Source organism: Rissa tridactyla, chromosome 2 (assembly GCF_028500815.1).
Source record: "Rissa tridactyla isolate bRisTri1 chromosome 2, bRisTri1.patW.cur.20221130, whole genome shotgun sequence".
Lineage (NCBI taxonomy): Eukaryota > Metazoa > Chordata > Aves > Charadriiformes > Laridae > Rissa > Rissa tridactyla.
Genome location: NC_071467.1, coordinates 19,416,135 through 19,439,043, shown reverse-complemented (window position 1 = coordinate 19,439,043; position 22,909 = coordinate 19,416,135).

The window sequence follows — 22,909 nt, the reverse complement described above, 5'->3', positions numbered from 1 at the left end:
CAGATGGTTATGAGAAGTTGCAGAAACTAGCTCCCAATTTTTTACATTAACTGTGTTCTGTATTGCACAGGTTAGGTTAGATAAATAATCATTCCTCCAGAAAGGGATATTTCTACTTAAGGAAAAAAAAAAGCAATTTTTTTCCCCTGTTTCTTTCTAGATTCTATAATTCTAAATCTTCATTATCAACAGCAGCAAAGAGTGATGAAAATGTTAGAAAAAAATGGTTTGGATATTTTTTGAAATTTTACTGTTTTCATTTCAGTGAAAACTACTCATCAATTCAACTCATATTTGCTTTATCCAAAATTGCATTTTTTCAATGATTAATGACTCACTGAAAGGAGTTCATTTAGCATTAAAGGCAAGGACTCATTCTAAAATATATTTTGAAATATATATTACCAGATGTCTACACAGGTGTGTAGACAGTCAATATCAGTGTGAAATCAGCTGTGCGTTAAGGACCTGCATTGGAGGAACACAGTTGCACCATCTGTGAGGCTGCTCTACTTCAGATTGCACATCTGAAGATGCTGAGCTAAACGTAAAACTGAGAAGCTTTAAAAGTCACCAACTTTTTTCTCCTTCATCTTCTCACCTGCTCATAAGTCCTTTAAGTTATGGATGAGAGACTTTTGAGTCTTTTTATGCTAGTGCATTCTTCTGTGAAGATTTTGAAGGTAAGAGAAAAATGTTTACTTCTCTGGTGTATTGTACTTAGCTTCTTGTATAGCAGAAATTAAGCAATTAATGAATGTCAAAATATCAGGTAGCCTTGTCTTGTCTTAATATCAGATCAATGGGAAACCTTTCTTTTGGTTAAAACTTATGGAACAATCTTAATATGTAAACTGAGTTTCAATTCTGTTGTGAGAGTTAGAGGGACTTAACTAGAAATTTCAGAAGATTTAACACTGTTTAGTGTATTACTTCTCAATGATACATGTTTCCTGTGGCCTTGCCTTCCTTGTGATGTGAAGGCCAGACAATCTGGAACTCTGAAAGGCCTTTGATTTGAGTTACATATTAGCATAGAATATGTATGGACAATACCAGGAAAGTCATGCTATTAAGACATCTGTTGTTAAATTAGAGTTATTTTAGTGACATCTAATGTCTCTCCTGAACTAGAGATAAGAAACTGTTACAGTTTCTGCTAAACATTTGTTGATAGATTTCAAAGGATTATAACCAATTTCTTTGGCATGTGAGAAACACCCAGGACTGAAACTAATTCAAGAAATTTTCCAATGAAATTTGCTTGATGAAAATAAAATAAAATCATGTGTGTTTGCTCAGATTAAGAAGAAGAAAGATGACGATTTATTCCAGTCTTTGATGCTGAATGGGATTTTTTTGGTAGTTTGGAGGTATTTTCACTTTATTATATAGAAATATTGACATTAGTGGAACTCATGTATATTTACTGTGTAACAGAGTGGGTTTTGCTCTGTGTTGTGTAAAAGATGTACAGGCATTTAAAGTTTTGATTAGCTGAAGACAACTATTAAGGAAACAAATCTATTTGCTCATTCTATGATTCATCCTATTATATTACATTTTTAAAGGAACCAAATTCTTTTGTCCATTTTAAGAATCATTTTCTTTTTCTTACTAATTCCAAGCTCACCATTTTCATGGGATACTAAAAAGAAAGAAAAAAAAATACCACAAAACAAAACATGAGATTTACATTCCTTTGAAGAACTACAGAAGGAAGGTAAGTCAGAGGGTTTATGAATCACCACATGCAATCAATGTAACAGTTAATCTAAACTAAAAGTACAATAAGAGTGCTCTTTTTTTGTCCTGTCATAGCATACCACATCTTGTACTATGCACTGAATGCATGATGTGCACGTATGTAGAAATATAAAAAGACCTGGCTGTGTCTTATTCCTCCTACGTGACACCATTTTTATAGGCCTTTTATGGGAAACCAGAACTGTGAGAAATTCTTTGAGCCCTTATGTTGCCTGTTGAGTCAAAAAATCATCACAGTCTCTTATCTCAAGGGAAATTTGTGATTAAAGGGTAGATCATTTCAACCTCAAGATTCAAGGATTTGGGGTTTTTTTGTGACGTACCTGTGGAAAATTATATTTCAAAGAATTATATTGTTCCATATGCAAATGCAATAATCCAAATGCAAAACTCAAACACACTTGCATTTCTGAGCTTTCAAACGTCTTTCCCAGATATTGTCTTGCTTGCTGTGCTATGCTTTCAATGACTGAAGTTTTACTTTTTTTTTTTTCCCCTCTTCCTTTTTCTCTTGCGTTGATTATTTTATGTGGTCAAACAAATTGTATATCTTTTCTATTCAGCCTAAACCTTCAGTTCTATTTTAAAACTGAATTTTGTACAAATGATTCATAATTTTTATGTTTACAAAATGTATAGCTTAAACCTAAAAAGAACCTATGATACATCTGCTATGTGGATGTACCAACTATGTTCTCATTGGAATCTGTGGAATTATATTCATTTCTCTATGTTGCATAGGTATAATTGAGCCAAATTTGTAGAAAATAAGATCTATTTAGGGGATCAGTAGAATTCTGTTAAGAATTGTTTTTTTTTCTGTTAAGAATTAAGGTTTTTTCTGTAGGTAAATAAAATATCACAATTTGTGTTGAGTTCATTGAACTGAAATTTTGAAATTATGTTTTTGGCAGAACAAGGAAAAAATATTGCTAAAAAACTGAATATGGGGAGAAGAGGCATATATTGACAATTGCAGCCTTATTGTATTGAAGTCATATATTTCACTGTTTATGTCTTGAAATTGCATTAATGTCATGAAAAACATCTGCAGTGTAGGTGTGCATGGTAAAACAAATGCTATTTTATGGTAGCAGAAGTGTTTGTTTCTAATAGCATGAAGTTATTGCAAAGATTAATGATAAAAAATGGTACCATAGAGTTGTAATAATGTTAATCAAACCCCAGATCTCTCACTTCCTGAAGTCTCTCCTACTTCTTATGAATCGCCTTCCCTAAGACAAATATTCCATACTAAGAATATTGCTTTCATTACTATTTAGGGGTCATATAACACTTAATCTATTTCTGGACTATAACCACTCCTAATTCCAAACTTGCATTTATTAATTTAAAGCAGTTAGAGGAAGCTTACTAAAATTTAATTTAATTGAAAAAACCCCATACGATACAGTAGAAAATAGTTATTTTTCAGTATCCGGTAGTTAAAAATAACCATGGAGAGAGAAACACAGCCAAACTCTTTTATGGATTCTTAGACATCTTAAAAACTTGTGGTTAAATTGGGGAAAATGAGACAGAGAGGGTCTTTTTCTTTCTAGTTGAGATAGTCATACTTTGCTCTTTTTTTTTTTTTTGCTTTTCCTCTTCTTGCTTAATTTTTTTCCTTTCCAATTTGTCAAGTGCACATCCAGAATGTCATTTGGAAATCTGTACTGTTTGAGATTAGTCTGTGCTAAGCAAAGTGAATACTGAATTACCTTCTAACTACACTGGAATTTGAAGTTTAGAGAAAGTGATATAATAGTCAGTTGAACATGTACTGTGAATTATTCTAAGTAAACTTAACACATAATCTTCTTTAACAAACACTCCATTTTATGCGGGAGTATGTTCATTGACTGTCGGAGATCCACGTGTGTTTTAACAATGTGTTTTTTCTTTGCTTTCCAATAGGGAACAATTTGTTCCTGCAGATTCTAAACTTATTTACATAAATATAAAGCAAAGCAATTGATTTCCTAACATGCTTCTCAAGATATACCATGATTTTGGGAATAGTGATTAAGTGCTCAGTCATTCTCCTTTCCTTCTTCTCTGTCTGCTTATTTATATTTGCTTAGGATCCTGAATTTTATAAAGCTTATATAGAAACATGCAACAAAAATGGTCTCTGCCCACCTTTCTACCGATTCTGGATACTTCAGGAAATTTTAGTATCAGAGGATCATAGGATAGTACAACCGAAAGGGATCACAGGAGGTTCTGTGTCCTACCTCCTACTCAAGGCAGGTCAACTGTGAGATCAGATCAGAATGCTCAAGGCTTTATCCAGTTGTATCTTGAAAACCTCCAAAGATGGAGACTACACAGCTTCTCCAGGCTACCTGTTCCAATACTTGATTGCTGTCCTGTGTGAAGAAGATAAATAAAAAGCTAACAGACAAATACAACCTAACACTTTGGCTTGATTCTTTCCTTGATGAGTGGCTGCTTCTTATTATGTAATTTTTAATAAGTGCCAATTCTCCATTAAATAAGACAATTACATGGGGTTTATTTTCAAATAGCTTCATTTACTTCAATGGAGTAATGACTTCTGATTTACAGTGTTAGGATAAGAAAGTACCTGCTTTTGCACTTTTCATGAATGTCAAGAAATGTGTAAAAGATGCAGTAATCACTGACCCCTGACGCTTTTCCTTGTTATACTATTCACTTTACACTCAGAGAAAGGTTTGGTTATTGAAGAAAAGTTTGATAGAAAAAAATTTTACTTTCTGTAGCTTTAAATACTTAGCTATGTTTCATTATCTTAAGTTTTCTAGATTGTTCACTGTTGCACTCGCTCTCTTCCCAATAAATGTAAAATGAAATTCCAATGGACTTGAACAGAATAGGGGTCAGGACAACACAAAGGCTCTGAAAACATCTCTACTTGGTTTTAACATATTTTTTTTATCTCCTTTCATCAGATATACAATGCAAAGCATGATTTGTTAACTATTAGGGATTTTCAGACTTGGATTTTGTTTAGATACCCAGTTACCAATTTTAGAAAGGAAAATGCAAAAATGACACGACTATTTTTAATTTTCAAATTTGGAAAATTATTCTCTCTCTTAACTTACATTAAACTTATATATTAACTTATATTAAAGTCTTTCTCTGAAGCCCTTGTGTTGAAATTAGGTAAGGTACTCTCCCCTATTTATTTATTTAGTGGAAAGCTTTCAGTAGAAATGGATAGGATAGAGTTCAAATGTTTCTTATTAAGACTGAAATCTCTAGTGAGACAGGATAAGTGCTCTTGAATCTCATAAACTCCTCTGTGGATGAGAAGAGAGGACCTTGGCTTTCCTCTTTCAGAACTCCCCAGGTTTCCAATCTGTTTCTTTAACAAACTTAGACAAGTAAAAGGGACAACATGGACTGAAGTACATCAGAATACTGATAACATGCAAGCAACATCTTTAATTGGCTTCTTATGGTCCACTTATTATTTAGAGTATACATAGGTGATAGAAATGAAGCATACACCAAGGCATTACTTGCAACTGTAAAGAAGCATTTTCAGGAATTCTTATTAATGGAATGTGGATGGTTTCCTTGGTGTGGACACCTCTGGTGTGAGAAGAGGCCTGTACAACTATAAATAGCTCATCCTGTATGGCCACCTGCTTCATTTCTACAACCACCCCACTGTCTTTATAAAATGTGTTGCAGCCTTCACAGTTGTCACTGTTCTGGAACCACCCCACACAGATGTGTTTGAGACTTGTGCTTCAAGCTGGGGTACCCATAGCTTTGTCTGATTACAGGAAGAAGTGCCCTTTCTCTTGGCTTCTAGAATATTTCTTACACATTATCTATCTATTATGACTTCATAAGTACGAGGCCTTACTACACTTCCTCTTCAGATAGACAATTTCAGTAGACATAAATTTCCTTTGTTCAGTCTTGAAAGTACTGCGCGGTATAATTCATCTTCAGAAGTTTGTATTTTGGTTTCTTTTAAGTTCTTCAGTTCTCAGCAGTTAAGCTAGATGTGCAGGCATCATTTGCTTAATTTGTAAGAAAGATAGATGGCATTTGATTTAGGAATAAGAATAGTCTCTGTCTGTTGAGTCTTGATACTTTATTCCACTGCTTTACAAGTATGTCATAGCCTAGCAAGTATGGGAAACCATGCTGATGTGGTACTGTAGTGCTTTTTTTTGTATGAAATTTCAGTAGTTTAGTTTTGCCATCTAAGCAGCAATATTAATCACTACTTGCACTTCTCCACAGTTTTCTTTAATAAATCTTGTTAATAATTAATGTCATTCTTTTGATAACTCCAAGATAAGCTAGGAAAGATTTAATAACTTTTCTCCACGTGACCTAGTAAGGTCTCAAAATCTATTACAATAATTAATGCTTAGCTATGAAGTTGAACATATTTCACATATTTTTTTTAATGTGTGCTTCTGATAAATATTGTTTACAATACCATTGATTAATCAGTGTTATAACTACATGTCCATATGCATAAAGGAGAAACTCCCCAAGTGAATTTAAATTTTGCTATTATTGGAGCTAGGCAAGAGAAAACGTGAGCTGTATAGGAGGTAAAGGGCAAGAACACTTGGCAGAACCGCCTCCAAAGCAAAACTGACACCATCGCAGTGATGTATTGGTACCTCTGGAGCTACAGTTTCACCATTATGATGATATAGGATGCACTCCAGGGCAGTATTCATAGAAATGCATGGATGTGATATGGTTTTCCAAATAGAGTTTCTTTCAGTGATGCTGCTCATCATATTGCTGATATAATTTCTATTGAATAGAATTCCTAACCTAACATTATGTAGTTGTGCCACCCCCAAAAAGGTACTTCCTTAATCTAATTCTCGTAGATACAAAAATCTCTAGAATACTTACCCTTCATACCTAGGGTAAAATTAATTTTATCACTTATGTAGTTTTTCTCAATGTAAAAACATTTTGGAAAATAACTAATATACCACAAATACCATTAAAAACTCTTATCCATTCATTTCAGTAGGATAAGTATCGATGTGCCCAGCTTTAAAAAGTATATGTATAGTTAGTATCTTGCCAAAGAACTGTGCTTTTCTTATAGCTATGTGCATTATGGTAGACTTCCAGATGCTGAGGTTAGAACTGCATTCATAATAGAATATTCCTCATCATTTTCCTGTAATTTAACTTCCAGATTTAAATTCTAGTCTTTGTTCTTTGTTTTATAAAATAAAATGAAATAAAATACAACATTGCCTGTACAAAGATTTCTTATACACATCTCTCTTCCTCTTAGTACAGTGAACACCTTTGGGACTATCACTTCAGAATATATATACAGCTGCAGAGTAGAATATGGCTTAGAATAAAAATCACAGTGTCATCATGTAGCAATTTTTCTTTAGCACAATGCTAAGGGAACTTTCAGTCTGCAAGAAAAAACTTGTCTAAACCATGATTTTTAATATTGGAACTATTTGCCAATAGAATCTTTTCCTGGAAATTCTTAACCTCAAAAAGAAATGGCCACTTACAAAACACGTGCTATGCATTAAAATGGTCAAAATCTAATGGTAACCATAATGGCGCTTTTATGGTCTGAAAGTTGCTGTTTATTTTTCAGTTTGAAATACTGTATGCATTTAAATTAGCATATTTTTCTAGTTCTACTTAGCGTCTGAAAAGAAGATATTAACTCACCCTAGAAACTTTGCTTAGTATACACTTTACAACAACAAGTGCTTCTCCTGAGGCTTTTCTTGGCTAATCAAAACCAGAATATTATTTGCACTATGATGCTACCTATAGATCTCAGAAAGGTTCCCAGCCTCGTAACCATGATACGTAACATGAACACAATTAAAATGTAGTTCATTTCTTTCCCTGAAAGAAGTTAAAGTGTACAGAAGCCCTTGATTTTCATTATGAGGAAAGAGATATCAGGTGGCCAGCACACTAGTGCTATGTCTACAGAAAATATTGTTCCATTTCCAGAACTTTATAGTAGTTGTAGTTTCTAGTTACAAAACCTGTAATTCTAGGAGGGATGACAACTTGATATTCAACTATTACTTTCTTCAATAATACCCATGTTTTAACATTCTCTGGAGTTTTACGTGTAACTGGTGATTCAGTAAAATCCCAGCACTGTTTCAGTAATTATTTAGGAAGAAACTCAGCCAGTCTGACATGCTTAGTGTTCGAAGCATGTGCGTTCTCAGTAAATCTTACCAGAAAGTGGGAAGTGGGCTCTCTGTAAAGATCTGCAACTTCTAAGCAATCATATTCAGTATTCTTTAACGTGCAGTTTAAATTCTAAAAGAAAATACATTCAAAGTGATGAGGTATACTATATGCGAATGATACATTTCTGATGATGTTCTGATCAGTTGGTACTACCCTTCCTTTTCAAGAAGTAAAGCAAACAATTTGTACCTATAAATTAAAGTGTTATAAGACTTAATAAAGACTTATTTTTCTCTTTTAATCCTGAAGTGGTAAGGTAGCTGGAGAGAGGATCTTATCTACTGCACTTCTTTATTTTGTAGAGAGACTATATCCCTTGATCAATGGTGAGGTAAGATTATACTTTATTAAAATTCTCTTTACCAAAGACAGAATGTTCTTAGCAGGATTTCTATTTTTTTTTAGTTTTTTTTTTTTTTTTTAGTTTGTCCCCTATTCTTTTGCTTAAGAATATAGAATATAACTGTTTTCTCACTGTTGTTTTTTTTTTGCTTAACATCCCATAAGTCCCCGGCAAAGTTGATAAGATACAAAATGGAACAAGATTACCAATCTTTTTGGGACTGTAAGTTTTCCCTTACTACAGTGATTCTGTGATGCTTTTTTAAAAGTATCTTATTTGGAAGTGATTTGCTAGGGATATTTGGAACTGTATAGCGTATTGAATTAAGGTATTGAAGTATATTCTACTGAATTAAAAGATTTTGTGACAAAGATATTAGTGGCAAGTACCCTTTTTGGGAAAAGCTTAGCATCTTCTCTAGTCTTCCGAGATGCCTATCTGCTAGCAGTGAAATACAAGCACAGAATACAGAGATATGATAGCACTTCTGAATTGTATGGACAGTGGTGTAAGCCACCTGCATCACATTTGTCCATGTATGATAGAAGGATGCATTAATAAAGTAGATTTTTCACCTTCTTATCTCAGGAAAACTAAAAATCGAAATTCTGCCTTCTCTTCAGGGCCAGTCATTGTGCATATGAGTCACGATTACTGTTAACTCATTTTTCATTCCTCCTACCCATATCCCTTTACCTCCTGAAATACTCACTTGTTTCATGGTGTTAAGGTTTGTTATGTGACATTCTCTGTCCTTCCTTCAACTGTACTAGTGTACAAACAACATGAGACAAAGAGAGCATTGACTGCACAAGGCTCTTTTGCATTAAATTCAGTCTGTTTCAGCTAACTTCTGATCGAAGCTTCTACGTAAGGAAAGAATGGGGGTAATTTATAATAACAAATCATTTTATAGACTGATCAAGGATGCGTATCAGTTGTTGGAATGCACCTTCTAGACTATCCTGAATTCAGAAAATGTGTTGTCTCCTATCAGCAGAAGGGAAAATGATGAGACATGGTAGTTGTGAGTGTATATTCTAAGCGTAGCAGAAAGAGTTCAGCAGTCAGTGTCTGAGAAGCCACTAGTTTAGTTATAAGGGGTTATATCCAACATGTTTCCTAGTTATAGGGGTATATCCAACATGTTTCTATGTTGCATTCTTTGGCAGTTTATCCCTTCTATTTGTTCTGGGTTATCTCCACTGAGTTTTTGTTGGACTGGTCTGAGGCAAGAAGAGGGATGGACACAGAAGTCTATGCAGTTTCTGTGTTGGCAAGGCAATGTATCCCTGAGCCAATAAAGTGGGTGTTGGGGTATTATTTTTTCCAGGTAACTTCATTATATTCTGATGTTTACTTTCAGTTGAAATTAAATATTAAAATATGTCCTTATAAGTATGTTTCCTGCCCTAGTAGAGGGGAAAGTGTCCTATTAAATCTTTACTCTTCATTTGTGGGTAGCAGATAATAAAGAAAGAAGATAAAAGAGAATATCTATAGTATTTGGGTATTTTTTTCTTTTTGAAAAGCATTTGGCAATTAAATGAGATAGGAAAATTACAGTTACCTTTCCTTATAGAAACAGGTATCAGATAATAAACAATTTTTTTCCCAATTTGCACTGGAAATGAGTGTGAAACTGGATTGGGTTTACATTGATTTAAATTAAATTATTCTTAATGTACAGTCCTGTAACTAGAAATAGAGATAACCCAGTCTATGCATGGTATTACCGCAACCTGTGTTACCATTTAGTCTCATTGCTTATCTTTATCGGTGACACATAGGAAGAGGTGATCGCCATAGCTTTGCGAGATTCACATATCCATAAAATTAAGCTAAGTTTAAATCACAAACATTTTATTTATTTATTTATCCTTAAGACTGCTAGCAGGTCCAGAAAGTATTTGAGATCTTTTTGTATTTTAGAGGGGTGTCCAGCAGTAGGGGCGTGCTCTCAAGTGAGTGGCCAACTGGAGCAGGAATATAAATCCTGGATTAAGGCTTAAGGTGGAAGGGAAATGATTGCTGAACAGTGTTGAGGCAGAGCAGATCTTGGAAGAAGGAGCAGTTATGGCAGGAGAAGAGTTTGTTAAATGCAGTTCTTAATATCTGGTTGTACTGCACTTAGCCGCTTTCAGGACAGCATCGTCTAGGAAATTTATACCCTGCCTAGTACTGTAGTGCAAATTGGTCACTACACAGGTCTTTTGTTCTTGCATTGGAGCCATAATGGCTGAGATGAGTTTTCTGTTTTCCTGATGTTGGACATCTTGGAATTCCTATAATGCCCTCTTTTCTTTCCTTTTTTTTTTAAAAAAAAAAAAAAAACCTGTGTAATTTACTGCTGTAGATTCATTCTGTTTTACACAGCTTTGAATCTACACCAAAAAAACTGTTTCTAAAGACTATTCTATCAAAAAATTCACATTTGACTTCAGCTGAATGTACTCATTCCTGTGTAAGTGCATTTTTTCTGTATAATACAGCAGCTCAACAGTATCCGTTCACAGCTGCAGAACCCCAGGTCAGCGTTCTGACTGCCTGTGTTCAGCTGCATAGCATTTTGGAGTGGCATCTGCTTTGCCTTAGTAATTCATCAAAGACGCTTAAAGAAGTAACAACAGAACTTAGGGTTTGTGTTTTCTCTCTCATTCTTCATATCATTTGCTGTCTTGTGCCGAACTGTTACAGAGATTTACATTTCTGCACTATATCTGGAGATAAAGAAAAAGTGCTATAGGGAAAATGAACGTGTCTCGTCTATGGATGTGAGCAACAAAGAAATGCAGTAGTGAATACACATGCTTGCAATACTTTGATGTAAATGTAAGAATTCATATAGCTAGTGAACAGTTATGAAAGATACTAATAAAAAAATATGAAAACATAGAAAACACCATGAACATATTAACCTTGTGTCCTTTGATGTTCCTTCTAAATTAGCACATAATTTTAACTTTGTCGTATAGATTGATACATTGAGTTTTGCCTCTCTTCTTTTGCTGTATTTGTCTCTCCTTTTCCTAGGAGAGACTGTACTTCTGTGATTGTTAATATATATTCATTCAATAACATTGGTTTCTGTGCTCCCTCCCACCAAATAGGAGACTGAAGACCAGGAGCTAAGTCTTTCAGCTTCATAGAAGTGAGCTTAAAAGATCTAAGAACATCTATTTATGTAATTATTGATATTTTTTAATAAAAATCTTTTCTTATGTTTTGGAATTTCTTTTGAAAATAATTGTTTCGTGGTTGTTCTTTTCTTTTATAGTAATAAACCCAAGAATTTCAACAAGAATTTAAACAAGTAATAGTGATAAAAGCTAAAGGGGAAAAAATAGTGCTTTTCTGTGAGAAACTTTGCTTTCAGTTTCTTTTGTTTCAAGTATGAGTTATCAATTTGAGATAATTCATTAATGCAACACAATTTTCAGATTTTTTTTTTAAATAATGGCCAATTACCTCATGAAGCAAAAGAAGCCCAAATCATAAATTGCAGAAAGAATAACAATAACCTATTTTTACATGTTTGTTTAAAAAAAAAAAAGAAGAAAAAAAAAAGAAAGGGTATATATAACATTTCTAAAAAATGCAGTGAAAATTCAAACAAAATGTTAAAATGCTGAAGATGCTGTAATTCTTCATTGTTATATCTAAGGAAATTATATTTATTGAATGGAGATAGCATAATACTATCTTCTTAAACTAACTGTCATCCAGTAATCTCCATAAATCCTAAAACCTGTCAACTAAGTTTTACCATCTCCCATGTTTCTTTCCTGTTACTATTATTTTTTTTTAAAAAAGGAAGTAATAGATTTTCTTTTTTTTTTTTTTCCCCCCCCCAGGATTGTGGAAGGATCTAACCATACAGTTTAAAATGGTTATTACTTGTTATTATTAAAAGGGTGAAATACAATCATATTATTAATATGGATTAAAAATATTAATTTATTTCAACATGTACAACATCATTGGATTCCTTTGGAAATACTGGTCTAAACAAGCATGGAAAAAAACTCTGAAAAAGAACTAAAACTTACAAAGGAGAACTATAGAATCACAGAACCATAGAATCACAGACTCATAGAACCATAGAATCACAGAATGATTTGGGTTGGAAGGGACCTTTAAAGATCACCTAGTCAACCCCCCCTGCTATGTTGGGCAGGAACATCTTTCACTAGATCAGGTTGCTCAGAGCCCCATCCAACCTGACTTTGAACACTTCCAGGGATGGGGCATCCACAGTGCTCTGGGAAACCTGCTCCAGTGTCTCACCATACACATTGTAAAATATCTTATGTCCGATCAAATCTATCCTCTTTCAGTTTAAAACCATTGCCCCTTGTCCTGTCACTACAGGCCTTGGCAAAAAGTCAGTCTCCATCTTTCTCATAAGCCTCATTTATCGAGTGAAAGGCAATAAGTGGTGTAATAACTAGTAGTGGTGTACTTATTATTTATGCTATCTTGAAAGCAGCATTTTTGCTAATTAAGTGTCTTTGAATAACTAGTGATCAAGTATCTTTTTTGGGTGTCTATTAGTATAGTCCTTAGTCATTTTATTTCTTAGTCTTACCTCTGCTTTTACAGAGTACAGGCTAAGTTGTTTCATGTAACATTTTTAAGAGGGCAATTTTAATGTTTTTTGTTTTTTTTCAACTTTTAAAAAGTATTAAAATGATATTCTTAATGAAGGAAGAGTAATCATATGCATATGTGGAGTATTTAGCAATAATTATTTTTTTTTTTTTCATTTCAAGTTGATTGAGGTCAGTTTCAAGTGATGTATGCTTGTATGTCATCTACTAGACTTTCAATGTAATCATATTCAATTTCTTAAATATCTTAATATGGTCTTTTAATACTAGGCCCAAACAGTACGCTTTCACAAATGGTGTCTGAAATCTGTCCTGATTTTTCTTTATGCTCTGTAAATATGCTGAATATTTCAAAACATTGGCCTAAAATGAGTAACAATACCTAAAGAAAGATACAGAAGAATCCAGATTCTTGAACATATCATTGTGACTCTAGTGTGGTAGAATAGTTAAGAAATTGTGTATTTGGATGCTTTCATTGGGGTTTTATACCAGGTTAAACAGCACTTTAATATTCTCTATTTTCTGTGCATTTTATGTTTTGTAATACAGATATTTGAATTTCTGGGTTCCCAGTACAGTTCACATTTACTGTGGACATTCACTGTAGTAAACAAAGTGTATATCAAATGGTTTCACACAAAAAGGAACATGCTCAATTTGGAAAATGCTATGAATGTTTTGCATTTCTATGTAATCTATATTAAATCAGGCTTATTTTTTAAGCTACCTGAGCATCTTGTGCTGCAGAAAAGTTGTTCCATTTTACATGAGTAAAGAAAGAAATATGAATTATTTATTTTATCATCAGATTACACTCTTATAGCTTAGTGAAGTTAGAGTACTAACTCATCACTAAAATAAACAGCGCTGTTTTCAAAGTAACGTTAGACCACTGCTAAAATACAGTAATTTTAAAGTTATGTTATTATCTGTAGTAGGAACTGATATTTCCTTTCATTTTTTACCAGAATTTACTACTGCACTCCTATTTTTTAATACTTAAAGTTGGAACGCTGCTCTTACAGGTTAGGAAATACCTACTTCTCCCAAAAAAGAGGACATCATAAAGGAAATATTATCAAAGAAATAAAGTAGTTATTCTGAAAATGTTATATGCTAAAGTTATTTCAATACTTATTCAAAAAAGGGAAGATAGTGATACTAATTTCTAAAACTGTGGGTTTACTGCTGCTTTTATGTCAGGGTGATCAATGATAGTAATTTCATTGTAAAACTTTAATAGAAGTGTTTCATTATAGCAATGGAAGCCCAATACTGGGAAGGGAGCAGTGCAGGTATATGATGTGGAACCTGACTATAAATAGTTATAAATTTCCCAAGCTTCATCACTCGCATGTTATAGTCAGTTAAGTAATGTGCAGTTGCAGTATCACTGCAAAAACCCACCCACTTTAGAAGTACTCTTCCCTGTGTTGGGAGTCCCATCTGTTGGTGTGATACATTGACTTTTGCAGTTAAATGAGGAAACATTTCTAATGTTTAATTTACAATAACATATTTTGTTCTTGTGGTGTACTTTTCATGAGCTGTAATTTGTTCTGTCACTTCCATATTTGAATTAAATTTGAAATTAAAAAAAAAAGATTGTCTCAGTATTTTATGGAGGAGAATGGAGAGGCGATGTTCTCAAATTGGTCAGGTCTTGTGGCATTGATTAAGCAAATGCAGACTCAGGTTCGAATTGCTGTTATTATAGATGCTGAGTAGGGATTCCAAACATTCTCTTCTCTAAAGGACTATCACTCTTAACTACTAAGGCCAGTTGTTCCATTATTCCTCCTCTCTCCTTTACCCAAAATTGCTGAATTTGAAAAATCTTTCAGGTAAGTGTCATAACTGGAAAACAGGAGTTATAAGTGAAACAGCTATAACTCTAAAAATTCCTAGTCTTCAAAAAGAGATCAACTTAGCTCTGATTATTCAAAGACACTTTGCTACAGGTTAATGCCTGTTTTGCAACATATTGTTTAACCATATGTAGTAAAGCTCTAATAAAGCAGTCATTGTGTAACTAACACATGGATCAATAAGAAAAAAGGAGTGGTTGAATAGGCTTTGAATATGGTTTCAAAACCATAAGAAAATAATACCAGGTGGACCCAAGACTGATGAAAGAAGAAGCCTCCCGAACTTATCGATATCACACTCATCTCTGCCAAGAAATCTGAATGCTGGTATTTCATTGTAGCCTTTTCTTCAGGAACACCAAATTCAGCCTGGGGGCCCAGAGAAGCATTGGAAAAATGAGTGTAATAAAAGGGGTGGATATGAGTAGGTTTATGTATAAGAATTTAACTACATTATTAAGGATTTTTTTTTTACTAGTTAGATAATTTGGGCTGTGCTATCATCATTGTCACTGGACAGATAACAACTGTTCTTTGCTTTTTGGTTAGCCTGTGAAGAACTTAATCAGTCAAATGCTAAACTCTTGGCGTAAGGTGTGGGGGTTTTTTTGGTCATAATGAGATTTTGGGTATAACAAGGTAGTTTTTTGTTCAGCTGTTAAAGTCATCTGTTCCTGTTTAGATGTTGGCATTTCTTCTGAGTTTATCCATTTGAGATTACTTGAAGTTTGATCAATTTTTTCATCCATGCAGGTGGAGAGCCTTTACTTTCTGCCTTGCACAGGTTAGCAGTGCAATTGATGGGAAACAAGACAAGAAATGCTTGGATGCTAATTGGGATGAAACTGTTGAGTGAAGCTCTATGAACATTTTGTGGCCAGATCTATAGGAACCATGTGTAGGTAGGTTAGAATGTAAGTTGAAACCTTTAATAATTTTATCTTCTATTATTAGAGAATTTTTCCTGAGGGAGTTAACACCAAAGATTTTTAAGGTGTTAAAGTCACTATTTGTTTGAAATAAAATGAATACTCATAAAATTATAATGAGAAACACACAAATAAATCAACACACATTCACTTTGTATTCTTCTTTTAATATCAATCAATTACTATCAAAGTCATAACAAACGTTCATTAAAGCAGTAGGAGTGTATTGCTAAAGAGACTAAGAGGCTTAATTGTTTCTGGTGGGAAAAGTTCATGCTGATGTACCAGACAAATTGCTAATGCAGAGGAAAAAAAAACAAACCTCTATCAAAGTCAGGAATATTTACTACTTTAGTTCAGACAGTGGATTAAAAAGCAGTAGCTACTACTGATTTTGGGGGGGGTTGGGTTTGTCGTTGTTTTCTGGGTTTTGTGGTTTTGTTTTGTTGTTGTTGTTTGGTTGTGGATTTATTTATTTATTTACTTATTTATTTTAAGAATAACGTGTATTATAGAATCATAGAATGCTTTGGATTGGAAGGGACCTTAAAGATTCGTCTAGTTCCAACCCCCCTCCCATGGGCAGGGACATAACCCACTAGACCAGGTTGCTCAAAGCCCCATCCAGCCTGGCCTTGAACACCTCCAGGGAAGGGGCACCTGCAACTTCCCTGGGCAACCTGTTCCAGTGCCTCACCACCTTCACAGTAAAGAATTTCTTCCTGATATCTAATCTAAATCTACCCTCTTTCAGTTTAAAACAGTTACCCCTTATCCTATTGCTACACTCCCTGATAAAAAGTCCCTCCTCTTCTCTCCTGTAGGCCCCCTTGAAGTACTGGAAGGTTGTTAGAAGGTCTCCCCGGAGCCTCCTCCAGTCTGAACAACCCCAACTCTCACAGCCTATCTTCATAGGAGAGGTGCTCCAGCCCGCTGATCAGTTTGTGGTCCTCTTCTGGACTCACTCCAACAGGTCCATGTCCTTCCTGTGCTGAGGACTCCAAAACTGGACACAGTACTCCAGATGGGCTCTCACAAGAGTGGAATAGAGGGGCAGAATCACCTCCCTCGACCTGCTGGCCACACTTCTTTTGATGCATCCCAGGATGCTGCACAGATTTTAACTTCAAACATTATGACTTTGTATGTCAGAATATCTGTGAGTGGGGATTTTTGCAATTTTTGTTAATTACAAAACAAATTTTACACCATTTATGAGATAATATATTTGAATAGTAGTCTTACAGTCAAAACTTCCTGAAGTTAAACTTCCCTGCTTGTGTATGTCAAGCTCCACTGAATCTTGCAATTCTCAAAAAAATTGCTATATACAAGATATTCGTGAAGGTCTTTTTTATAGTGTCAGCTGTTGAGCCATGTGAAACAAAATTTTCAATAAAAGCAGTAATAGACATCTTCCTGACTCAGAATTAACATATTTAGTGATGTCTTGTGTTGCCACGTGTTGAATTCAGAATTAAAAAAAGAAAAAGGAAAAAAAAAGAAATACATTATGTAATGTTCATGAACGTTCATCTTCTAGAGTTGTCTGGAGTAGAGAGGATATATGGATGGTGTATGGTTTTTTACTTGCCGTGGTAAGTAAGGGTTTTTTTGTTATATGGTTTCTTTGGAAAAGAAAGATGGCAAGGATCACTCTCTGGGACCAGTGAAAACTTTCTTAATGTTTCAATGGACTCCAAAGCTTACCAGCTGAATGAAAACAGAGAATACTTTAAAGTCAGGTCAAAATGCATTACTGATAAGAAGTTTATTGTTGTATTTATCTTTAGTTAGTTTAAGAGCTTGGAATTTTGGAATTCATTGAAAACACATCTTCCCGTGGACAAAAATATTCAGGTCTGCTGTCAGAGACTTAAAGTCCTGAGAAAGCATTTGTTATTGCATAACTCTTGAAGGTGGTTTCTTACACATAGAGCTACTATGATAAGAATGAGTCTGCACGTGGGCTAGATGTCTTAGTTCCTACTGTAGTCTCTGAAAAATTAGTTAATGTTAAGTTAGTGAAGTTAGTTAATTAGTTAAGTTAACTTAATTAATTAAGTTAGTTAGTCTAAGTCATATGAGGAGAGGCTGAGGGAGCTGGGCGTGTTTAGCTTGGAGAAGAGGAGGCTGAGGGGAGACCTCATTGCCCTCAACAACTACCTGAAAGGAGGCTGTAGAGAGGTGGGTGTTGGCCTCTTCTCCCAAGTGAATGATGACAGGACCAGAGGAAATGGTCTGAAGTTGCGGCAGGGGAGGTTTAGATTAGGTATTAGGAAGAATTACTTTACTGAAGGAGTGGTCAGGCACTGGAACAGCCTGCCCAGTGAGGTGGTTGAGTCACCATCCCTAGAGGTATTTAAGAAACATCTAGATTTGGCACTTCAGGGCATGCTCTAGTGACAGAGACTGTAGGGGGGGGGTGGTTTGTGTGTATGGTTGGACTCGATGATCTCAAAGGTCCTTTCTAACCATGAAGATTCTATGATTCTATGATTAATGTTGAGCCTGGAGTTACTGTTGCAGGATGGTGGAGCCTGGAGATGGGTTCATCTGAATGCAGGCTGTTGTGTGAAAGGGGCGAAGCGGTTTTGGCAGAAAAAAAAACCCTTGCGTTCTAACACTCCTCACTGAGGTGGGAGCCTAGGTGTGGCTAGGTTTAAATTCTGAGTGATGCCCAATGTGTTAGTAGGCATCTGCTGGTTGATCAGCTGAATAGTGTTGAGTGTATTGACCTAGGCAGGATTCAGTTCCATATATATAGTCTCCTTGGGTTATAGGAGATATCTTAGGTTATCTGTGACATCTTCAGAGGACTGAATAGAATGACACACAACTTAAGACATCAGCACCCCTATGGAGACACAGTTGGACACAGGCAAGATATCCCAGCTAACTCAAATGGTATTAGTCTACATATGGGCAACTGAAATGAGCTCTGTAACTCCATACAATGGACACGCTACATATAAACACCACATGCAGTCATCTGAAAATGTCGTAAAAATTTCATAATCATGAACTTCTGAAGGCATGGGTGAGATTAGATAGAAAGAGAAAAAAAAATAAACTTTAGAAATTAGTAGAGTAGAATACACTAGCTTTCAGGTGCAGAATTCTTTACTCAGGTCAATTATTTGATTTTGTGGACATAAATGTGTTATTTCGTGCATGGATAGCAAAGCATGGTATACAGTTGGTCTAAGCAGTTAGAGTAAATCTGAAATATTTGGAATGTGTGCACAGAACAGGCCAGGCACTTTTAAAAAATGCTGGATCTAAGATGCAGGCTCACATTGCCTGTTGGGCTTCTGCACTAAATTAAAGTTTTGTTCATTCTCTTTGATGTGTGACCGTCACTTCATACTCCAGTGATTTAAAGTCTTCTTTTAATGATGTCTTAAGCAGTGGTTTCCCAAAAGCTGTAGTAGCCAACATAACCAACAATAGCTTCCGAAAGAAAAGTTACTGATTATTTGGTGAGCAATATAAATTGCAGTTTTTAGATAAGAAGACTAGAGACTATTGAAGTACTGGGTTTTGCTGTTCTTCATAGGGCTTTATCTTTCTACAAAGTGTAATCATGGCTAAAACTCCTCTAAATTTGGATTACATAGAGCAACCAGTTTCTCCTGCACTCAGTAGGTTTCAATGCAATCCAAATATGTACATGCATTTTAGAAAAGAAGTTTTCAAAAAAGAAGCGTTTCTCAGGGTGTCTGTACCATGTGCTGCTCTCAGACCACTATCTGCTATCAGCAGTTCATGGACATTTACCCTGCTGAATAGCCAGTTTCAAAGCAGCTTGAGTATATCACACAGCAGAAGTACAGTGAGGGACAGAAAACCATTTAGACCTAAAAGCATAAAAAGCTTGTAAGAAAGCTGTTTAAAAGAAGTTGAAGGGCTTGACCATTTCCCACACAATTCATATAGATAATGTACACTTCAAGACAACAACATAAAGGGATACATTTCTTGTTGGAATAGATTGATTGTGTTTTTCTTGTTCAACAAACCGGTGCTTGTTCAGTAGGACAATAGCTGATTGGTAACCTAGGCTCACTGCTCGCTTCTTTTGAAGGAACCCGTAGGCAGGAGAGAGATAAAAGGGATTGAGTAAGGCTGCCTAAGAGGGACTAAGTAGCTTTCAGGTATGGACAACTTGAGAAAGGACAGAGTTGATTTTTCTTGTGAATACCAGAGTTTATTTTTCTTTTGAAAGAGATGTACAACAGGAAGAAAAAGTGCCTATTGGTTATTGCTCTAGGGTCTTTCTAAATCTCTAGGGAGAGAGTGACAGAAGGAATAGAAAAAGCCAAGGAGTAGAAGATGTGAACTTTTGCCTGAAAGAAGTTCACTGCATAGTAGGTAGCTGCTACTTAATGTGTTGTCTTGGTTTGGGATGGAGCAGGTCAACTTTCTGTTCAGTGAGAGAGACTCTTGCTTGCATTTGTTGCTGTGACAACAAGGGTCACTGACTCAGTTGTTTACCCTGTAGAAGGGTTGCACCTGTGGGGAGGCGTGGACAGGTCAGGTGACCCAAACTGACCAATGGGGTGTTCCAGCCACTCTGCCATGCTCATATAAAAGCTGAGGGATCAAAATGTCACTCCTCTTCAATGGCTGTCTTGCTTCAGTGGCTGGTGTCTGAGGAGGACCTTGTCAGTTTGTCTACCTTCAATCCCCATCAGTGTGTTCCAGAATCCAGTTCCCATTCATCACAGAGTCCAGTCTGGAACTTTCCCAGTGCATGCCAGTGACAAGTCTCTGGGAGCTTGATGCAGTTTTGTATGTATTTATATACACTGTATCTATTTAATTATTTCCTTTTTTGTTTTATTATTAATATTTCATAAATGTAGTTTAATTTTTTTCTAAATTCCTGAATCTTTTTATCTCTTTTCTTCCTTGGAGCTACAGGTGGAGGAAAGCATCTGTCATCTTGTCATTGGCCAACCTGGCCCAAACCATGACAAGATTGCCCTGCTTTGCAGTACTACGGAGCAAGGCATTTTAAGGTACACAAGTAAATTAAGCTCTGTCACACATGTAGAGATTGCTATGATCTCCTGAAGTATTAAAATACATGTGGAAAGTCACTCTAATGATCTACTTGAATTTTTATGTCATCAAGGTTGCCAACAAATGGGAATAGATATTCAATTATATTGACTTTTCAGATCACTAAGTCTACATATTGAAGAAAGTATCACATGGATGGAGCTTCTATACCTTATTTTGGTGTAGATGAGACATTCTTTAAGAATATCCTTTCTGAATCTCAAATGTTGCAAAAACTTCTTTGCATACTGCTTACCTTCTTAAAACGTAATCAGTTCAGTGACGCTGACAGTTAAATTGTAAATGGTTGAGCACTTTTGACATTTAGCTGGCAAGGGAAAATGAGACTGATTTTAGTGTTTTGGAAGATTTGGACTATATTAAACTTTTTTTCTGAGAAGTTTGTGTGGTGTAAATTTTATCCCTACTTATTTTCCTATAGTTTAAAGTACCTTGTGTTAACACAGAAGCGTTATAAATTCATTGTGAGGTCTTTGAAGCGAACTCCCTTAGATTCATGGAAACCAAGGAGAAAGCACAGGGTTTCCATATGAAAATCTGAGAATGTTGTTTATTACTTTGATATGTTTTCTCTCTTCCTCTATTATCAACAAATCAGAAAATAAAAACTTTGCTCTTTTAAGAGGGTCACTTAACAAAAAAGTAATAAAATTGGGATATTTCTTTAAGGAAGTTGCACACAGCTGTGTATCAGGATCAGATTTTCTCAGCCTTTTTACCATTTCTAGGGAGATAAATTCTTCTTTTCAATTAAATCAAAGAACCATAGAATTATAGAATGGTTTGGGTTGGAAGGGTCCTTAAAGATCACTTAGTTCCAATGCCCCTGTCCTGGGCAGGGACACCTCCCACTAGACCAGGCTGCTCAAAGCCCCATCCAGCCTGGCCTTGAACACTTCCAGGGATGGGGCATCCACAACCTCCCTGGGCAACCTGTTCCAGTGTCTCGCCACCCTCACAGTAAAGAATTTCTTCCAAATATCTAATCTAAATCTACCCTCTTTCAGTTTAAAACAGTTACCCTTGTCCTATTGCTACACTCCCTGATAAAAAGTCCCTCCTTTTCTCACCTGTAGGCCCCCTTGAAGTACTGAAAGGCTGCTAGAAGGTCTCCCCGGAGCCTCCGCCAGGCTGAACAACCCCAACTCTCTCAGCCTGTCTTCATAGGAGAGGTGCTTCAGCCCTCTGATCATCTTTGTGGTCCTCTTCTGGACTCACTCCAACAGGTCGATGTCTTTCTTATGTTGGGGGGCCCCACAGCTGGACGCAGTACTCCAGGTGGGGTCTCATGAGAGCGGAGAAGAGGGACAGAATCACCTCCCTCGACCTGCTGGCCATGCTGCTTTTGATGCAGCCCAGGATATGGTTGGCTTTCTGAGTTGCGAGCATACGTTGCCTACATTCGCTCTTTTCTCACTTGGTGCTTGTTTTTTTTTTCTTTTTTTATTTAAATGTGTTATTCATGGCTTATGAATATAGTTGCTTATTTCTTCCTTCCTATCCTCTTTTTCTTCACCAAAAAGGAGTAGTGCAAACCAAAAATTAATCTTGAGAGAAGCAGTGACAAAAGTGCAGGGTAAGCAGGTCACAAGTTAGCTGTATTCAGATTGTCCAGGAATATGCTTTAAAAATAAAAATAGAGGGAGAAAGAAGATCACCTCCAGAGGAACAAAGACAGCTTCATAAAATGTTGGTATTGTTTAAGCAGAACTGTAGCACTGTTTTCAGTGACGCTCTATCAGATCTATCTCAGGCGCATGCTGGAACTTCAAATGAGGTCTGAATTTTTGAACCCTTCTGACCGTCAAAGGTAGCATGCTGCTTTTGTTAGACTAATATTGGTGACTGCTAAATTCTCGGTTAGGAGCTGTTATTAACCTGAATCCTAGAATTTCTAGTCAGTAGCAATATATTTAGATGCATTTACTCTACTGATAATCTGTAGAAGATTAAATTGATGGTGTGTGATTATTCCTCCACTCCCATGAAAATTCCTGCATATATTGCTTTGCTCCAGTCATGATACATGTCATAATAAGAAGAAATAAATAGACAGCAAACCACTTT